This window comes from Rhea pennata, chromosome 13 (genome assembly GCF_028389875.1).
Source record: "Rhea pennata isolate bPtePen1 chromosome 13, bPtePen1.pri, whole genome shotgun sequence".
Lineage (NCBI taxonomy): Eukaryota > Metazoa > Chordata > Aves > Rheiformes > Rheidae > Rhea > Rhea pennata.
Genome location: NC_084675.1, coordinates 8793412 through 8813438, shown reverse-complemented (window position 1 = coordinate 8813438; position 20027 = coordinate 8793412). Strand labels below are relative to the sequence as shown.

The following is a 20027-nucleotide window of genomic DNA, read 5'->3' as shown; positions in this document are numbered from 1 at the left end:
TTGCTAAGCAGCTCCCCAGCAAGAGCACAGGAAACATCGAGTCCACAAAACACCGAGCTCTGAAGCAGGGCTAATAATAATAATCTCATCATTACCCGAGCGCTTTAAAAATGGGACCCCCTGGCCAGAAGCCAAAATAAAACATCAAAGGGGGCCTCGGCAAGCCAGGCTCAGAGTCAACATTCGGGTGAGAGCCCGTCACCTACTTACCCTGACAGCAGGCAAGAAAAGTTGGCGACATCTGCTCGGAGGCCAGGGGTCAGGCGAGCCGGGGCCGCGCCGCGCGGCAGGGAGACGCGGGCAGCAGCCTGCCGAAGCCTCCCCAGACCAGAAAGAAGGAACAATGTCCTAGTCTGTACCTACGTCCGGCGGGCCTGAATTTATCGCGTGCAAAAGCGCGTACGTTCCGTTAACAGCGTTTCTGCCGGTAATGAGAATTGCAAGGATTTGCACACGGTATGCGTAAACACTGCTGAACTCCCAACCTAGCTGTCCTGGTGACCGTCACGAAGCTCTCAAAGTCCCTGCTGACTCCCCGCTAGTTATCCTGGCTATACTGGGGTGGGCTGCTGGCACGGGAGTAATCGAGCTGGGTGGGCTTTTCGTGAAAGAGGGAGCAGCAAGTTGTTCCAAAGATGGCTTAGAAACCCCACCCCACACACACATATTAGCAAACGTACAATGTGCAGCACGACGCAGGCTGATTCGAAGACTGGCTTCCACGTGCGCGGAAGCACCGGAGGCCAGCAAACAAGAAGGCTTCGAAGATGCTACCACACTTACAAACCAAAAATCCCTCAATGAAAGATAACCCTCTATATGTTTTCTTCTCTTGGGAAAATCAGTAAGATTTGATTATGCAAAATGGCAGCACCAGCACAAACACCCTTCAGGCATTTTGCCGCACACCTCTGCAAAGCACACAACAGTGCTAGGCACATGCCATGGCCCCTCTCCTGCACACCAAAGGAGCTTTCTGATGTTGCAATGGTTAAAGAAACCACCAAGCTAAAAACAGTGCCTTTGCTACACAGTGCTGGGAGCCCGGCTGAGGCTGTCACAGAGAGGGTGCTCACAAAACCTGGCCAGAGGGACCACTTGGCAGTTGGACTAGCTGAGACAACCCATATCAGTGGGGCCACAGAGCATCCAGTGGTCCAAAATGCTTCTGATGGTGCACTGCAGAAGACCTGATCTTTTGTGCCAGGACGCATGACAGGAAAAAACATGTGCAAGATATTTTGAGAAGTCGTAGTGTCAATGGTAGCAAAGTACTGAAATTTGCACAGTAGCACCCAGGACAACAGCAGGCAAAAAGAGCAATCTCATCACATGGACCCACAGATCTGCACATGAGGCCTTGTGGTGTCACTTTCTAATATAGTGAAACATACATTTTTTAATAAACTCAGCCTAAAACCCTGTTACAAGACTCTAAAAGCTGTCGAAGTTAATTAAAGGCCATCCTTGATTTCTCATACATCTCTGTTATGCTGCTCCACTCTACTTGCACTTCCTCATTCACAAGGAGATAAACTGGGGTCCGTAAAATAAAAGGACTAATTCAACTCTTCAAATCAAAGCAGAAGTCCAGACTTTTTGAAAGGATGGTTTGCTCTGCCTTCCTAGCCTGACCAATGAACACCCTTCTTTGCCCTCAAAGGGAAAAGGTGAATATTTTCACATAAAGCATCTGCCAGATACTTGCAAAACAGCCTTCCAAGACCAGTCATAACTACCATCCAGCTTCGCACACAGGAGAGGAAGGCACAGGATCATCATCTCTGTCATCCAACCTAGACAATAAACACTTCTGATGGGAGTTCACTCTCTTTGAGAAGGACCTACTAGATTTTGAAGTCTGAACAGAAGATACTTATTTTGCAGAGACTCATGTTTATTCTCCTAACCTGACTTCCATGAGAGAACAGGAATACCTATCTGTGTCACATCCTTCACCACTAAGTAGATAACCACATAGAGGGCGTAGGACAGTACAACTAATGGATGAAGAAAAACAAGAAACAGCATCTTTTCTCATGGACTTTGTCAAACAAAGTATAAGAAAACGATGTTTTAAGGGCAGAAATAGGTGCTCAGTGACCCATAATATGGACATTTAACCTCTTTTGTGAATATAAACCAAATATTTTCAAATGTAATAATTTCTGCAGACATATGAAAAAAGGCCAGCTGAAATTTTCTTACCAGTTGTTTTGTTAAGTCAGGCATTTTGTTTACCATACTGCTGTATGTAGGAGTTAATGCCAAGCCATAACCCTGAAGGCAGCCATCTATTTCAGATTAGCGACGTCCTCCCCAGACTCGGCCATGGGTGTTTTTCGCTATGAAACAGCAACATCAAGAGACAGACAGCTCTGTATTTCCTCACAGTTGCACCCCACTAACATGAGGATTTACAGTTGCCATATGGAGTTGCAGTGCTCCTCCTGCCTGTCCCCTTTTCCTGCAAAAGCAGAGACATTTAATGGGCAGTTCCCCATAAGGTGCACATGCATCAACAAACATCTGGCAACCCGAGAGCATGGGCCTGCTGCATGCTTGGTCATTTCTGAAGCTTAACCTGCAGTTCAGCTTGGGTCCAGACTTTGGGTGATTTTCAGAAACAGGAGTAAACGTGCTCGCCTGGCAGCATTTTCATCTGCATGTTTAGATCAGACGAGCTGTTGCAACCAGGAGCACGGCTCTGCTCGAGGGCATTTCCAAGGCATCTGCAAGCACGCATCCAAAGAGGCCATCAGCACGCGCTTTGTTAGAAGGTATTCTGTAACCCAGTCAGCACACTTAGCAGCTTCTGAAAAAGAAACTATCAGTCTTTAACAACTTTGATTCCCAGAGTTCAATGGCAACAACGAGGAAAACTCTCAGAGAGGAAATGATTTCCACCAAAGCCTCCTTTACAAACCTCTGTGTGCAGCGTTAGCAGCCACAATCATCACTTATTTGTACCTATCAGCTTTGATGATAACTGCAACCCACTTGACACTACTGTTGAAAGGCAGTATTACCAACAAGAAATCTGATAAATATTCAACAAAATCCAGGTTCAATAATTCTATTTATCTTGAAGCCATCACCTCTGAAGCTGCTTCAAAATATTTGTGTGTTTAAGGTGGGAGGGGCATAAGGGAACCCTGCTTCTTAAGCTGAAATGACTGAATTGCTGCGTTAATGAACACAACTTTCTTATTTTTCAAGTTCAGTGAAAGAATGCCATCTATGCAAAATTTTGATCCCCCATTACAAAATAATTACATGATAATTACATGAGCATTAAGATGTCTACCCCCCGAGTAAAGCCACTGCACCCAACTGCTAGTGGAGGCAGGCCTGGAACGCTTCAGCTTATTAAGAAGAAACCCAGCATTGAGCAAAAGCTCCAGCTGAAGCAGATTTCCACTCTTTTACTCCTCTGATTTCTAATTAATAATTAAAACATGTTCCTTTCTTTGGAAACCCAATTAGACTTGCGCATCAGCCTGAAAACAAACTTTTTTTAGTAGCTAAGCTACTTCTCATGGTTTAATGGGGCGGCGGGAGTGTTTTCTACATCGCTCCACTGACACAATTCATTTATTTCTTTCTATTCTACAATGGATACTGTAATCCATCCCTAACAATATAAACATTACATTTGCACAGCTAATTAGGATGTTGGCAGTGCGAATTAGTGACCCTCCGATTTCCTCCAGCCAGGGCTGCTCCTGCTGCCTGCACTGCTCCGAGTCACAATCAGACAATTTCATTTGCAGGATCTTCTTTCCCACCCTAATGCTACATCTTTCCTCACATCCAATAGGACTGTATTTGCCAAAAGAAGAGCTGTGATGTTTATTTTGGGGGGAGCAGGGGAAGCAATGCAGAAGCCTGCCACACTCAATCCTTTTCCCTTTCCGCTTCTGCTAACTCAATAGCAGAGAATGATACAGGGCCTGGGAGCCTGTAAATTATTTCCAGAGATGTTTTAAAGATGCGATTGTGCAGAGTGGGTAGGAGCTACACTCTGGCTAGGAGTGAAACAAAGGGAAAGGGGGACAAAATAAATAAATGCCATCCTCCGGCACAGAGGCTACCACTGACTTTCCTCCTCGGACCCGCTGTTTCGGAGCCGCCTGGAGACGAAGAACGATGACTAATTGGACAGAATTCGGAAGATGGCAACAAAAGCGATTAATGGGCTGGATGGACTGATTTATGAGGAAAGGTTAAAAGGTCTAATTATATGTATCTTTGTTAAAGAATAGCTAAGGAGGGTGTAGTAACCACTTACGAGTTTCCAGTACTGCAAACAGGGTCACTGCCTTCCCCAGAGCAAGCTTGGAGGAGGAGATCAGAACACAAAATTTTACAATAAACACCAGGAAGACATCCATAATAAATATTAGAAAAGAGTTGCTTTGAATGAGAAGAACTAGAAGCCTCATCACTCTAAAGCTGTAATGGACACAGCACTAAGAAAATACACTGCAGGGGATAATGTCTGTTTTAATGTTGATGCTTGTTTAACTCACTGACTAATGTACACTGTGGAAAAATAGTATCTTTGTGAAAGTGCAGCATTCATCTCCAAGTTCTCTTGCGCTATCAGAAGTTCTCCATGAAAGCCACTTATTATTAAAGGCACAGCGAACACTTCAGGCCGAGTATCTGCCGTCTCCCACCAGCTCCTGGGCCACAGCCGGGGAATCCACAACTTGCTACAAGACATGAGAAAGTGCAAAATTCAATCTCTTGGTTCTCAAATATTGATCCAGTGGTTTCAGAGCTCTGTAATCAAAACAAACAAAAACATCCCTCCAACCCCAAATAAATTCTGTTGCAGAATAAAACCTTGCTCCATTTTCTTCTTTAAATATGGAGTCACTTTTACATCCTAGGAAATCAAGTGTTTAGCAGCAAATTAACCTTGTCATTTACATGACTGAAGAGCAAAAATAAATCAAGACTCAACTGTTAGAAATAATGAGCCTGATACTCTTCTTATTTACACCGGAGTAAATTAGGAATACTGCCATTGAATTAAGCCAATGGCAATACACTGGAGCAAAACTGGCATAAACTAGCAGAAGACCAAGCCAAACATAACCGAAACGGCGCATTTCCAGGCCACGTGCGGAACTTCAGCCCGGAGGAAGCAAGGTGCAGGCAGGGAGTCGCTGCTGGGACGGAGCCGGGACGGCAGCCGCCGTGGCTCCCGGCTGAGCCGCCGCAGCAAGCCGCGCTCGAGACGACCCACGTGCCACGGCTCCCGCAGCAGAGCGCGACGGAAGCGGGTGCAGACTGCAGCACCCCTGGCGAAACACCATTTGAGGAGTAATTCCACCCACAGATTTGCACTGCCACTGTTGACAAATATAGCTATCCATATTGCCTGTAGAGACATAAAACGCTTCAACTTGTGGAGCGATCCGTCCGTCATCCTCCCCTTGCACGAGACTACACACAGCCTCAGGCGAGCACAGCTGGACCTCCAGGTGTCAAATTAGGAGAAACCGAAAAGGTCCTTTTCCAAGAAAAATACAGCACTCCTTCCCCCCACCTCCGCTCACGTGCATGGGCGAGAACGAAGCAGGCTGGAGGGGCCTTATTTATTCCCTGCTACATGACCATTAACCTCCACTGTATATATTTGCTTCTGCCAAAATCTATCATTTAATGTTTTGGATGTAAATTATAAAAAGAGATGAGGGAAACAAATACAGTAGAAAACAGATGCTCTGGACTCTAGGTTTCTTTCAGTCTACTGTCTCCTTTGCAGTTTTATTTATTTGTTTGGTAAGTGGAGGAACGTGACAACACATTCCCTGCTGCTGTTGCCAGAAAAGAGAAGGCTTTTCCCCAGCTTTGCCATTTTAAATCAGTTCCTTTCCCCACTGATCAGACAGAAAATCACTTTGACAAACTATTGGCGACCTGCAGACCCCGAGGCAGTGCGGAGCAGGATGCAACGCACGCGCGGCAGCGCAGGGAGGCTGCGCGCTCTGCAGCGCTCTCCCAGAGCCTGCGGGAAATGAATTTAATAGCTTCGTGCCTCAGTTTCCCCATCTGTGGAATATGATACATAGCTCTGAATCATGCGAAGTTTGTTCGGAGTATGTTCCTACAAAATGAAACAGCCTGGACCTGTGCGTGCTTCAAGTTCCACTAACATCCGAATGAACTTTGAGTTCAACTTTTCTATTGACACCGCTAAAAAAAACTTATACAAAAGCTTTACACATATACGAAACTGAGCCCTCTTGTGTAGTTTACAGTGCATTAAATCACACCACGTCAGCACGGGTTTCGTGGGGTTTAGGAGTACAGCCTGCAGAAAGCCCTGAGTGCAGAAAACCGTGATACAAATCTGGAACTAAAACAGCCTTATTGCGACTATCAAGTCACAAAATCTACAAATTACAGTGATTTTATTGACCTATCCTGAGTCAAAAAAAGTTTGTAGTTCAGGAGGGAAGGTCAAATAAAGAGTACAAAGACTCCCTCATGAAACTCGTGAAAGTCGGCCTAGGCTGAGATTTGCAAAGGCCCAGTAGCATTTGCTATTTTCAGCTCTGGCTAGTCCCCGGCTCTGTCACAAGCTTACTGCAACAGAAACTCAGCGAGGCGTTAACCCTTGTCATCGCTCGATTCAAACCGGTTTCTCTTTTATCGAGACTTCAGCCACGTGGCCTTGGAAACTTTGCTTGTCAGAATACGCCAGCCTCATGACAGAAAATTTAGCCCCATAAAAAGCTAAAAAAGTAATCCTTTAAGCTTGCTTTTAATTCTTAGTTTATCTATTTTATGCGTTTATTTCCAAAGCACTTCCAACTGATACTTGTTTAATAGACTAGTGTATCTAATTCCTTTTAGCCACATGTATCACTCACCAACACCATTTTATTACAACGGATATATTATTATAGCTTAACCTTGCACTTAGTCACTAATCAGAAACAATTCAAGCAAGCAAATCAAATGTTCCAGCTTAACTAAAATCTCCTCCCTTCGAGCAACAAATAAAGCCAGGCCGGCTCGCAGGGAAACTGCCATGTAGCAGCACAGCCACAGCTCAATGCACTCCGAACGGGCACGTTCCTTACGTCTAAATTTAGCAGCTCGCATTTCCTCAATTCCTGAGTACTGCGCTGACCCCACGGAGATGTTTGAAGCGTGGGATCCCAAGGTGCCAGTCACAGCAAGTTTGATTTATGGCAGACAGAAGAAGCAAAGTTGCTGTAACATGAAGGCACAGGGTCAGGGACGAACAAACCAGCAGACAAGTAGGTGTTCAGAGGCTGAAACTGGTCTTAGAGTAACGTTGGCCATTAAATATTTGCTAGCACTAAACAGCAGTATATCAAGCTCCTTAACCAGGGGAGAGGCAGAAAACTATGAGATCTTCTACCCACGCAGGAAGGTTGGACTCGCTGAGATGCCACCTAGCTCTCAAGCGCCCTCCACCAGCGGAAGCAGCATCGATCGCCGGATGCTCGTTTCCAGGCGCCGCGAAACGCGCCGTCCCCGGGAACCAGGAGCTGCTGCGGAAGGCTGGGCCGGGCGCCGCCTCCGCAGCGGGACGCGCGGGGCCTGCCCGCGCGGGACCCGCCGGGCGCTGCGGCCCCCAGCTCGCCCTCCTCGTGACACCAGACGCGCTCTGCAAACGGGGGGCTACAATTTATGCGACGATACAGAAGCCACCGAAGCTGCCAAGAGCCGTGGAGCTCGTGGGATCTGTGAACGTTCCTCACACCTGTGTTTCCCTCCTGCGCCTAATATCACGGGAGGCATTTTGGAGGCTTTCGCAAGGCAAGTTGCCACGAGACACTGGCAGCCTCCCTCCGGCAAGTTGTCACAGCTGCAGAGGTCTGCCACCCGGCTGCCAGTCCCCGCAAAAAAGGCGGCTGCGTTAGCTGCTGGAGCCCACGGAGAGGCCGCCGGGCGCACTCGAGCCCTGAAACGGGCCACGCGTTTGCCTTCCAGCTCGCGAAAGGGCTCTGGTGCTCACCTAGGAATCTGCTAACGCTGGCTTCGCCCTTTCCAAATCCCCCGCCTGGTCTGCCCCGTCTAAAGAAAGGAAATTTCATCTCCCCGTAAGCTTTCATCGTTAGATTAAATGATATAGTCGGAAAAGACTACAGGCTCCACGTCCCCTTGCCAGAGCACAAAACCTTGTCTACTTTTTCCAGCTCCACAAGCTGCTCCAGTGAAATATTACTTCTCCCAACAACCCTCGCTTCCTGTATGTCCTTGGATCACCACGCTACAAAACCACTAGCACTAATGCTGAGCTGTACTGGAAGAACTGGAAGAGGATTCTCCCTCCTTCGCTCATAATTCAGAAAAATACTGAAGGAATTCTGCTGAATTAAAAAAAAGAAAAAAGAAAGAGAGAGAGACAGAGACCATCAGACAAGGACAAACAGACAAAAGTTCAGCCCAAATAATAATCAAATGGGAAATTTAAAAGCACATGGAAACAAGTGGCATATTGTAAGCCATTTAGCAAAGTTAATTATAGGTATTTACTACATCTGGTCTTGGCCCCGATTCAGCAAAGTGTTTAAGTGTTTGCCCAATTGTAAGCGAGAGCGAAGCCCACGTGTCCAGCCTCGTGCTGAAGTTAGGCATCTGCTTAAGCACTTTGCTGGTCCAGGACCATAACATGCAATAAGAATCGCCCTAAAAGATATCTAATAAACAGCTGTTATGTTAGGAGTTACACAAACACAGCACACGTTTTATGCCCCTAAAAGTGTTGGCGTCATTAGGGTGTAAATTCACGTAAAAAACTGTTTCACACGGAGAGGGGTGTGTGCAAATACATAAGTATAATGAATAGGAGATAAAAAGACAGATATTAAACCAAAATATAACCAGACACATCAAACTGCATATTATCCCCTTTTCCATTACCGCAGTTAACCTTTTCTATCCTCACTGCTCCTTCTTTTGTTCTTTCTTACTGGTAACTTGCTGTATTTTGCCTCAAATTAAGTCTCCCAGGAAAAGAGGGACAATGTATGTGTATTTTTTTAATTGCTGCCCATTTAGATTTAAATGCGCTTCTGAAAACCTGAGAAAATACCCAAACATCACTGCTTGGGTGGCCAAGCAGAAGGCGTCTCAATTTCGGGGGGTCCGGGCACCCCTCTGCCGCGGGGAAGCTGGCCCTCCCCGCCCGGCACCGACCGCTGGATCGGGGCCCGCGGCGATGGCAGGGGTGCCGGGGTGCCCCCCGAGACCCGTGCCGCGGCACCCCGCTGCTGCCGGGGCCGAGCCGCCCCACGCCGCTCCGCCGGCACGGCGCGCGACCGACCTGCCGCGCGCGGAGCTCCGCCGGACCGCGGCGGTCTCAGGACAACCGTCAGGACTCCCAGCCCGTCTCCCCTCCTCCTGTGGGAATAACCTCCGTATTGTTGTCCATCCTACCTGAGCTAACAGTTCATAAAGCACCGCCCGCAGCTTGTCCCTTATAGTTTATTAACGTACACTAATAAACAGCGTGCTTCACTCCCACCGCGCTGCCGAGTGAAGCCAGTCAGAATAACTGCATTAGCTTTACTGTTCTTTCTCAGCACACTTTTCCCACATGGGAACAATTAGGACAAGCTCCCTCCAGATTACAGTTAGAGATCCATCATATTTGAACAAAAACAATAATAATTATCTTTTTTGCAAACGCATCTGCGGGCATCTACAGCAGATTAACCCACCTGCCGTTACCACAACGGATGGGCTGTTAACCACCTCTGCGGTCCCCCGGTGTGGAAAGGGTTAATGCTCCCCAGGCTCCGACTTGCACCTATTATGCTCAAGTTTAAAAATAAGATGTGAAAAATGCATTATGTAAGGCCAGTACGGCTATCCTGCCCATCTCCTATTCTGGAATTAAAGATCATCACTGCTCACATCAAAGGGCCTGGGGGAGAATAAAAGAAAAGACAGGAACAATGAAAATAGCTACCCGACACAAACCAGATCAAAGGAACAGGCACAGAAAATGAGGAACTAGGGGGTCCTTTAATTACTGTCCACATCCTCCAAGTCATGTGGTGAAAAAGAAGGGAAAAAAGTTTTGAAGGCCACTGGGTTTTGTCTTGCTGTGGCTCCTGTTTCCACAGTCTGTGCCAGTTCCCTACAAACTGCTCCGCTTGTTTTTTTTTTTTTTTTCATTTTATTAAAGTCAAATAGGACTCCTGGACTCCCAAACTCCTCCCTGATGCCAGGGGGAGGAGAGGGAAGGAGAGCTCCGAGGGGCAGCGGTGGAGATGGTCTCTAGCAATTGCCTGACACGATTTGGGGAGGACTGCTGCAGGCAGCGCCCCGGGAGCTGCTTGGGGAGGGAGAGAGGAGGCTACCTGAGGCTAGGCTTTATTTGCAGGCCTCCCGGGTTGAGAAAACTTCAAATTCACATAGGGCACTGCTCCGTGGGGCAGCAGATCAAACCTGGCTACTAGCTGTTTGAGCTCAGCAGCAGAAAAAAGGATTGCTCTGGGACTGAGCGTAAGTAGGAGCATGATTAAACTTCAAACATATCCCCCTCCCCCTTTATACACAGCAGACAGTTATGGCTAATATTTCAATATGGACTTTAAAAATATACTGCAAATAACTTACTCCAGCATGCTGGCTGAGGGTTTAAAAATAATAAAAAATTAAACCAGCTGTATTACTGCAATGAAGTCAAATATTCAAGTTTATCTTTCATGAATACAGGAGTGTTAAGTTATTTAAAAGGATCTCTTTTTATTTAACTCAACAGTCAAGATTAAAATTTGGATATTTGACCACTGACTGGCATGACAGATCATAGCATTTACTTCTCTTTATTTTGGTTTCAAATACAGTATGTTCCTCCCTAATTACCTTTGACTTGTGTTTATTTTTAAAAGATAAAATAAGTGGTATAAAGAAAAAGTTGGACAATGATTAAAAAATACATATGTAAGTTGACCACACTTTCTAGGAAATAATAATGTGTTACCACTTTTTAAAAGATTTAGGAAGAGAGTAGCTCCAGGATGTTCCCAAGAAATTGCATTTGCTAACATAAATATTAGAAATGGACACAGACAGAAGTAACTGAAGGGGAAAACACATTCCTACCTCAGGTCAGTTTGCTTGGGTTTATATTCAGTGCCAAACTACAGCATTAAAAGCATTCAACAGAATTTTATGTACCTTGAAGAAGGCACCTAATATCACCAAGACAACATCCAGAAAAAGGGGAACACAGGATACAAAAATATCTTTCTCCCCATCCTATTTACAGCATGGAAATTCCTTAGACAAGCAGTAAGGATGATTTAAGTAGCAATTTAGCCTCCTTACTCCAGTGAGTGCCAAGTTACTTCATCTTCTTTCTCATGGAAATTGCCTCCACCAGTTCCTTGCTCTTGGAGACTTAAACGCAGTCAACAGTCATCCTCAGGAAGGAGCTGAGGACTAAATTAAGTAAATATAGACTACAAAGCTGCTTTCCTAAGTGGGCATCATGCCTAGCCTCTACATCTAAGCAATACGTTAGGTATGTTGTACTGAGTTGCCATTTGTTGTTTTGCAAACATCCAAGTTGGGAAGCTTGCCCAAGCAAGCCTTCAAAGCTGCCAGAGATCTGGTGGAAGAAGCACTGGGACTGGGACATTTGCCTCCTTGTAGCGGGTCTCAAAGTATCAAGTTATCCATTTAGATAGCCTTTTGACTGAGAAAGCTTCCCTTTTGGGCTTAGCCCCAAATGCTAAGAACAGATGAGATGGTTTAAGAAAGTCTCCAGGTAAAACATGAAAAGGATGCTTAATATCCAGCTTCTGAAGAATAGCTGCACTCGGGGAGCCACAAGGGCTAGGGAAATAAACACGGTCAATTAAATGAACTGATTGAAAAGAAATCAGAGATCACTCCGGGGAAAATCTGTGATGCAGTCATACGGCCATCTCAGTCTTTTTGGAAGGTAGTAAATAGGGGAAATGCCAGGAAAGACTGGAGTGCCTTACTCATTTGGCAAAAGATGGCTGCCATAAGGAAGGAAGTAAACTTTAAAGGAAAAAAAATACAAAGACTGATCCATGATGGGTTCAAAAGGAGGCTCAACCAGCATACTCAAAGCCTCTTGAAACCTCAGCACTGAACAGGGAATTGTATTGGGGGAAATACAGTCAGCAGTGAAGGCTCTTCAGCCAATATTCTGTGCTATGATTTTCCATAGACTGTCCCATGAAATGCACTGATAGAGGCTGAATAATCTTTCAACACACCCCAGGCTGAATTCACAAGAATAATGTAACTGGAGAGCAAAGTGACAGGGGCCATACAGAGTAAGACTCATCTTTTTTACCCCATAAGAAAAAGACCTACACGCTCATTTATGGGAGGGAATAATTTTCTAATACTTTGGATATTTTTGATGCAAAGGAGCTTAAAAGGACAGTGGGACTGTCAAACAGGACTGCTGCCCCAACCTGCCAAAAGTAAAAATTTTTAGTTACCTCCACTTTCTGTCTTTCTTTTGCAACTTCAACAGTAGATGCAGGAACTACCTGATTAGCATTTGCGTAGCCACCAGCTCATGAGCAACGATGGGCTTTGCCTGGGCTCTGAGCTCAATGTCACTCACAACTGAAGAAAGCTAAGCATGAACAAAAAGCATGCCTCTCCCCTAGATAAGTAGTCTGGAAAGGCCATAAATGTGAAAGAAGGCTGTTGAGACAATGCCAGCGTATCTAAAAATCAAAACTAATGAGCTCAAGCTGCCGTCACTAGGAGCATGTGTGCCTTTTCCTGTCTCACTTTCTGTAAGCCCTTGGGTATTGCCGCAAAGTGAGGGAAGTCCTAAAGTAGTCTCTGACTCCAACTCAAGAGAAAGGCATCTTGTAGAGCTAATTGAGTTATTTATCCCAGGGAACTTGAGCAACATTTGCTGTTGGGATTGTGGAATTCTGATTTTAATTGTGGAATTCAATCACCTGGTTAATTCTCACTTAACCTTGCATGAACAGAGTACTGCTCATTAAGGCCTTTCAAACTGCACCAAAAAAAAAGCTCAGGCTTCACATTCCACAAACAACTTTGCGTGTGTGTGTGTGTTTAGGATTGTACAATCACAGAGTAATTTGGGCAGGAAGGGATGGTATAAAGGTCACTTCTCTATAAACTGTTCCACAAACTTATTTTGAAGCTACTCCGAAGAAGTCACAGGGAGACTGGAGACAAAGTAATCACATCTTTTTTGGAGGATACTTTATAAGCTGACTACTCATCTGGAAGCATCATGAATAAATTCTAAACTGAACACACTGTTCACGTGGAATACACTGCTGATTTTTATCACAACGAACCAGTAAGGCTGCACTTGTTATGTGTGCTCAGGTTGTCATCTGATCACAGCTACATAATGTTTGAGAACACGTACCTGGAAACTCACACAATACCAATTCCTGGGAATGGATCTATTTCCAATAGGATAGAAAGATGTACAGTAATTAGTGCAAATTTTCCAGACTACCACTCTCAGACAGAAAGCTGATGCTAATGAACTAGCTCCTGGAAGCCTGTGCATCACAGGACAAGCACTGCCGCAGCAGAAGAGGGACATTTGCTTCGCAAGCCCCATGCTCCGGCAGCGCCTCCGAGAGTTAAGGAGGCAGCAGCTGATGTTGCGAAAGAAGGCAGGGCAGTGCTCGGTGCCTGGAAAAATTGCCCAGCCCGAAGTAAATTAAAATTGAGTCGATTTATTTCTTCCTTTTCCTACATTTTTGGTTTTCTACGTGTGGGAGATGTTATCCTCTGCTGAAGTGACTCATTGCATGCTTATACTTCTCACTTCTTCTCCTTAGTCTACCATCTTGGCCTTCACGATTTCACTTCTTAGTCGCAGCTCTGGACCCACCCTACCTTTATCAGGCCTTTCCCCTCTTTCCCTCCCCACACGTTTTGCCATTTCTGACCCTCCTCTTGCTAGCCCACCGCCCATCTCATGTTCCCTGTTCCTACCTCTAGCCCTTACTGTCACCTTCCCGTGGCAGACAACCCATCAGCCACCCGATTTCAACACTGCTCTAATCATCTTTCCGTCCCTTCCTCTACTTTTCTGCATCTCTATGGTCAGACCATATAAATCTATCCCTCCCTGAAATTGTTCACTATCTCTGCCAACTGTTTTGTCTACCAGCTCCATATCCAAGATCAAGGACGACACAGGGCTATACAAGCAATATAAAAGAGAGGGTGAAGAACCCCCAAACTTTGTAAAAATTACAAGACCTGGGTGAATTGAAGGCGTATTTCAAGATCAGGAAATTAAGATTTTAGATACATCCTTCAGTTAACACACCTTCATTAGGCAGGAGTGGACTCAAAGAAGAGAAACATCACAACTATCCTGTGCACTTTCGTACAACCGAAACACAAAGCGTAACTTTGGGGCTTCCTAATTGTTTTGCACACTGCCAGAACACTGTATTTGTGTACAGGCACAGCTTCTCATATGTAAATTAACTCATGTTTTACTGAAATTGCCCTCTCATACTGGAAGTTGAATAACTAGTTTTGCTTAGAGCCTTTATTTTTTTCAAATCTAAAACATTTTTAAAGACTCATGTGAGGTTTCTGCAACTATAAATCTGATGAAATCTGCAACCAATCTGACCATTTCCCTTCACGTTTAACTTGGATATATTCCTGCATGCTTCCACAGCACCAACTTAAAATAACCTGGAGAGTTTCCTCTCGAGTCTCTGGGGCACATGTAATGCTCTGGCTGCGCCTCGAGTGAGGCTCTGCGAATTATCCAGCAAGAACAACCTCAAATCCTAACTTCAGGACATTCACCTGAAAACCAGGCTGCGCCTTAGGGACGCTGTTGTCTGGCAGTGCCTTCGCTGCGCGCCCGGGAATGGAAGGAGCCTTGGGCTGCGCAGCCACGGGAAGCGACTCCTGAAAGCAGGAGCTGCTTCACCGACAAGGATGCCACGTCCCTGCCAGAGGGTCAGAGCCCCCTTCTCTGCTCTCCTCCTTCCAGCCTTCCCTTTCCTGCTCCCTCCCGTGCTTCACCCCCTGCCGCCTCCCAAGCGGCCGGCACCCCTGAGCTCTCCTCCTGCATCCACTCACCCCGGTCATACCCTACTATGTTGTTTCTTTCCCGCCGCCCACTTAAAAGCTAGGATCTGGCAAAACAAGTATACAAGTCTGTTTCTCACTGAATGACTCTCTTCTTTACAGCATCTTAACATACAGCCTTCTGTTTTGAAGGATAAATCCTCCCTTATCCATTATCCCAGCAAACAGTTTGCCTTCTGAGGCAAAGAATGGGAATCTAGATAAAAGTCACTTTTTAAAAGAAATCTTAAGTCTTTGTTCATCAGCTGAAGCTCTATTTGAAGCTCAAAGGAGAAAGATGCCACACTGATGTCCCTATTTAAAATATTTTAAAGTGATGGCCTATGGGCAACAGCTTGCTCCTGTTACAAGAGAATGTTTTTCCAGTCACAGATCTCAATAAAACAGTAGTATTCGCCCCTCTTCACAGCTGAAGCACAGAGAAGGGATAATCTCACTGTCTCTTAAACACCCCAATTTTGTACAGCTTCAGAATATCTGAAGTTAGGAGCCTGAGTTCCCTCTGGAGTCGCTGGAGAGAAGCAGGCTCTCAGGAGGGCCGTGCAGGCCATCTGAGGTATATGCTTTAAGTTAGTGTAATTCCCCCTATATCTCCAGTCTAATTAATGAAAATCTCTTTCAGTTTGCAGGAAAGGGGAAAAAAAAAGAAAAAAAAAGAAAGAAAAAAGCAGGCAGAAAGCTGTTGTATGCAACTTCCTGACCTCTAGTGAGACCTTCCGCTTTCAGGAACCCCCAACCCGAGACATGCAAAGCGCGTCGGGAGGGCAGGGGGCCGAGCTCCTGCCGAAAACAGACCCTGCAGCGCACCCCGAGGCCAGGGCAGCCCGCGCCTTTCCGGCTACGCGATGAGCTTAGCACCTTAGTGCAAGCGGGAGAGACAAAAGGCTCCGCGCAGCCCTAGAGCTGGAGCCGCCGCGTACCCAAGTACTTCCACCAGGTACTCGCTGCCTCCCCGCCGTCTGATCACGGAGGTGACCGCGCTGCCGGCTGCAGAAGAGCAGCCTGGGGGAGTTTTCTGAGCCCCCCCCGCCTCCGCCTCTTACCTGCGCCGCCCGCGGCACCGCGGAGGGCTGGCGGGACCCGCTCCCGGCCGCGTGGCTCTGCGCTTCCTCCTCCCCGCGGCGGCCCGGCTCCCCGCTCCGCGCGGGAGGCAGGGGAAACGCACCGCCGCGGGCGCGCTTCGTTTCGGGGCTGGGCGGCCCGCGGGCGACGCTTCTTTCGCTCTGCAGTCCGGACGTGCCCCCTTCGACGGACGGCCCGCTCCCGCGGCGCAGCCCCCGCCGGCGAGCCGCGGCTCTCCGCGCCCCGGGGACGGCCCCGGACGCGGGCGTCCGGCTCCCGCCTCGCGCTGCCCCTCAGCACAGAAACCGCGTCCAGCGGGTTTCTCCTGGGGCTCTTCGGAAACCCCGCGCGGCGCCCGGCGCCGCAGGGCAGGGCCGGCCGTCGGGAGGGCGCCCCGCGGCCGCTGCCCATCCGCGCGGCCTCCCGGCGCTGGGCCGACGCAGGGGCGCCACGGCGCGCGGGGCTGGAGCCGCGCTTGGGGGAGCGCGTTCCACTTAGGAACTTGCTCTCCACACGGTTTTCGGTACTTCTGACACCAGCCGATGAAGAGCAGTGGTCAGTCTTGGAAATGCGGGGGGAGGATGAAACGAGGGTGCCCAAGCACTGCTCTAACAGGGCACCTCACGGCCCCGGCTGCTTCATCAGTTGTCTTTAAGGCAGAGAAGGCCAGTGCTGCCCTGACAGTCATGCTCGTGTAGCAAGAGACCAGGCAGAGGCCTGTGACCTCGTTACATTTGTGAGTTTAATTATATCGGAACCTGGAGCTGCAAAGATGGGAGGTCAATGGCAGTAACCCCGTAGGCTCTCAAGCCTATGAAGAGAAAGCAAAAGATGCTCTTCTCGCCACACAGGCACCCTCTAATCCTCGCCAAGTGCCTGCCAAAAGTTGGTCAGCAATAGCCCTACTGGCATAAGGCCAAAGTTTTTATATGGCACCTTCGAGAAGGTCTTCTTTCTTCACAGCTGACTCGCCCTTTTATAAGCAGTGGCCACGATGAGGCAGATTACCAGCTCTGCTGGCAGGGCAGAGCCGCCAGTCCGTTTGATAGGGTATCAGCTATTCGCACAGCCAAAGGGCTCGGGGCCTCAGGATCCCCTTCTCTTGCCCAAATAGCCAAAAAATGCTCCACCATTTCAGGAGTTGAGACAAATCCAGTGAACTTCAGCCCGTGCACAAAGAAAGCTCCTGTTGCCACTCTGGAGAAAACATGACGGAGCACCAGTGAGAACTCCAGCATCTTCGCGATAAAATCAAGAAGAACATCCCAACAAAGTAAAACCTGTCCATTTAACCAGCTCTTCCACAGACACACTTGTTCTGGGAGAGGAACCAAGAAAATCACAGCAAGAAAGGGTTGCTGTAATCCCTGGTCTGTATTTGTTTCCTAGGCTAGGGGCTTTTTCCTAACCAGTGATGGACTACTCGTACCTGGCATTGGTAGCCTGGTTGCCTACCCAACATGCAGAATGTCTATATGAGAAGAATTAGAATACACTGTAACCACTTCTAAGGTTCATTTAAGATATCCAATACCCTTTCCACGGGCTTGTTACTTCTTAGAGAACAATTTTAAAACAGGCAAAGAAATGGCCTCTACCCAAAAAGAAAAAATAACAATAATAATGATGAGGAAGGGGAAAATGGCATGTGAAAAAATGCTAGTTTAGGTCTATGGTGTCATGGTCCCCAGGGGAGGTTTCTCCCCTTCAATACTAATTACCTAGCAGGCAGGGCACAGCACTGTATATTAAGCACCATGTCCGATCCAGCAAAAGACTTTTAAAAATGGTTTACTAGTTATTAGGTATGCTGCACTCTACATGCTGTGCTGATGTAAGATTTTACTGCTTTCAGATTCCCATTTCCAAAGAATAAAGAGTGTAAAAGGTTTTATTTACTTAAAGTACACAAATTACTACTCCTCTGAACACTACATAGGGGAATCTCCTTAAAAAAAATAAAATTTCTAGTTGACAGGTTGCAAGAGCGAAAAAAATGGCTAAAATAAACCTGGAGAGTAAGTGGTATAAAATACCAGCAGCATGAATCTCTGTTTTTCCTCTACATGCATCTTGTGCTACAGGGCATAAAGTTGAGGGGAGGAGGGGGATAGGGGAGGAAAAAGAGCTAGAGAAACACCCACTCTGTGTGTGTTGTACACCACAGTCCTGCTGCATTTCCCTTCCCTAGTGTTGCTACACGCTTGCTTTGTGGGCAAAATTGACTTATTGTCCCCTGTAAGCAGCAAATACACAGCCCAGCGACCTGGCAAAGACATTGATTTTTCTTGTCCTTAGAAGCAGGCTCAGATGAGCTTGGAGTCACGCTTGCAACTTTAAGGGGGTTTCATTTTATTTAATTCTGCCTTTTCTTGGCCTGAATTTCCCCCAAAAAAGCTGAAGAGGGCATGTGCTTATTATCTTTTAGTGCAGGATGTGCACAGCGCAACCTGGGCTCTTCGGATACTTCAGCTTGAAAATGAGAGAAGGGAAAAAAATTAATTGCAGGGGGGAAAAAAGGAGAAAGGACGAGGCACCCCCCCACACACACACGGCGAGCGCCCGCGCCGCTGCTCCGATTCAATCAATTTCCACTATCTCCGCTCGCAGCCCTCGCTCCCCCCGGCCCGGCCCGGCCCGGCCCGGCCCCGCCCGGCCGGCCGCGTGTCGGCGGCGCTGCCAGCGGCGCTGCCCCGCCGGGCCGGCCCCGCGCGCCGGGCCCTTATCAGGCGCGGCCAGGCGGCGCCGCCCGCGCAGCGCAGCGCAGCGCAGCGCAGCGCAGCGCCCGCGCAACGCGCCCGCGGCGGCGGCGGCGGCGGCGGCGGCGGCGGCGGCGGCGGCGGGGCCGCGGCTCGGGCTCGGGCTCCGCCGCTCGCCGGCCCCGGGAAGAGCCCCGACCCTTCCGAAGAGAAGAAGGAGCAAAACCGCCGATTTAGATTAATAAAGCATTTGTTGATTCTACAGAAACTTAGCAGGCCCCTCCGCAAGCCGCCCGAGACCTGTGCAGCTCCAGTAATTTTCTGTTATATTATCTTTCTTGTAAAATACTTCCCCAGACAGAGCCCCCAAAGGGGCTCAAATATCACTGTGACTAACCGAAATCAATGTGCACTCACCTATTGACATTTTTACATAGTTTTTGGATTTAGTATCCGGCCCAAAACACAATCAAATCTTCTGCCAAGGAAATAACAGGCACTTAGCTAGTCAGCTATTAGTGTTACAAAGGAAAAAATGTGGGCACCCAAGGGAGATGGGAGAGACGGCATTGACGTCAGGGGTAATTGGGTGTCTGAGAGAAATTGCCAACGGCTGGCCAAAACCCCCAGAGGCCCACACAAAGCTGAGCTGCAACTCTAATAAAGGAAAGTAAATTCTAGAAAGGGGCTTTGCTGCAAAGAAGCCTAGCAGGAACCAAAAATATCTCCCTCATACACAAACACACACACACAAATAAAAATAAAAAATACATTTAGGAGTTTTCTTACACACATCTGTTTTAGGCTAAAGTGCTTTCTACTTTTTTGCAGGACCACATGGATTTTTATGTTGTGCCGTATGTTCACCATCTATTTTTATAAACAGAATACAGGGCTTTAAAGAAACTTATTTTTAATTGTGCAGCTTTAAACTACAGTCTCTGTCACCCACTCCACCATGGTTACTAATGGCTTGATCTTTTCTGGAAAATAAAACAAAAAAACTATCACAGAAAATGAGAATGACAGCAGACTCATCACGATGGCCACGGTTAAGGAGCTGTCCGACTGGTAAACCCGTATTTTCATACCTAAAACCTCTTTTTCTCCTGTATGATATCTGTATTTCCAACACAGCACTCCCCGCAC

At 47.3% G+C, this 20027-nt stretch overlaps 1 protein-coding gene across 5 annotated transcripts in view; it reads right to left on the bottom strand.

Annotated features, from left to right (window-relative positions):
• Positions 1-20027, bottom strand: part of ZNF423 (zinc finger protein 423) — a 262272-nt gene that overhangs the window by 107826 nt on the left and 134419 nt on the right. Inside the window, exon 1 of one of the 5 annotated variants that reach the window (XM_062586170.1) lies at positions 16161-16247. The exons of the other annotated variants lie outside the window; for them this stretch is intronic. The gene's annotated coding sequence lies outside the window, so the exon portion shown is untranslated. Of the gene's footprint in view, positions 1-16160; positions 16248-20027 lie in introns of those variants that run through there. 5 annotated transcript variants of the gene reach the window in all.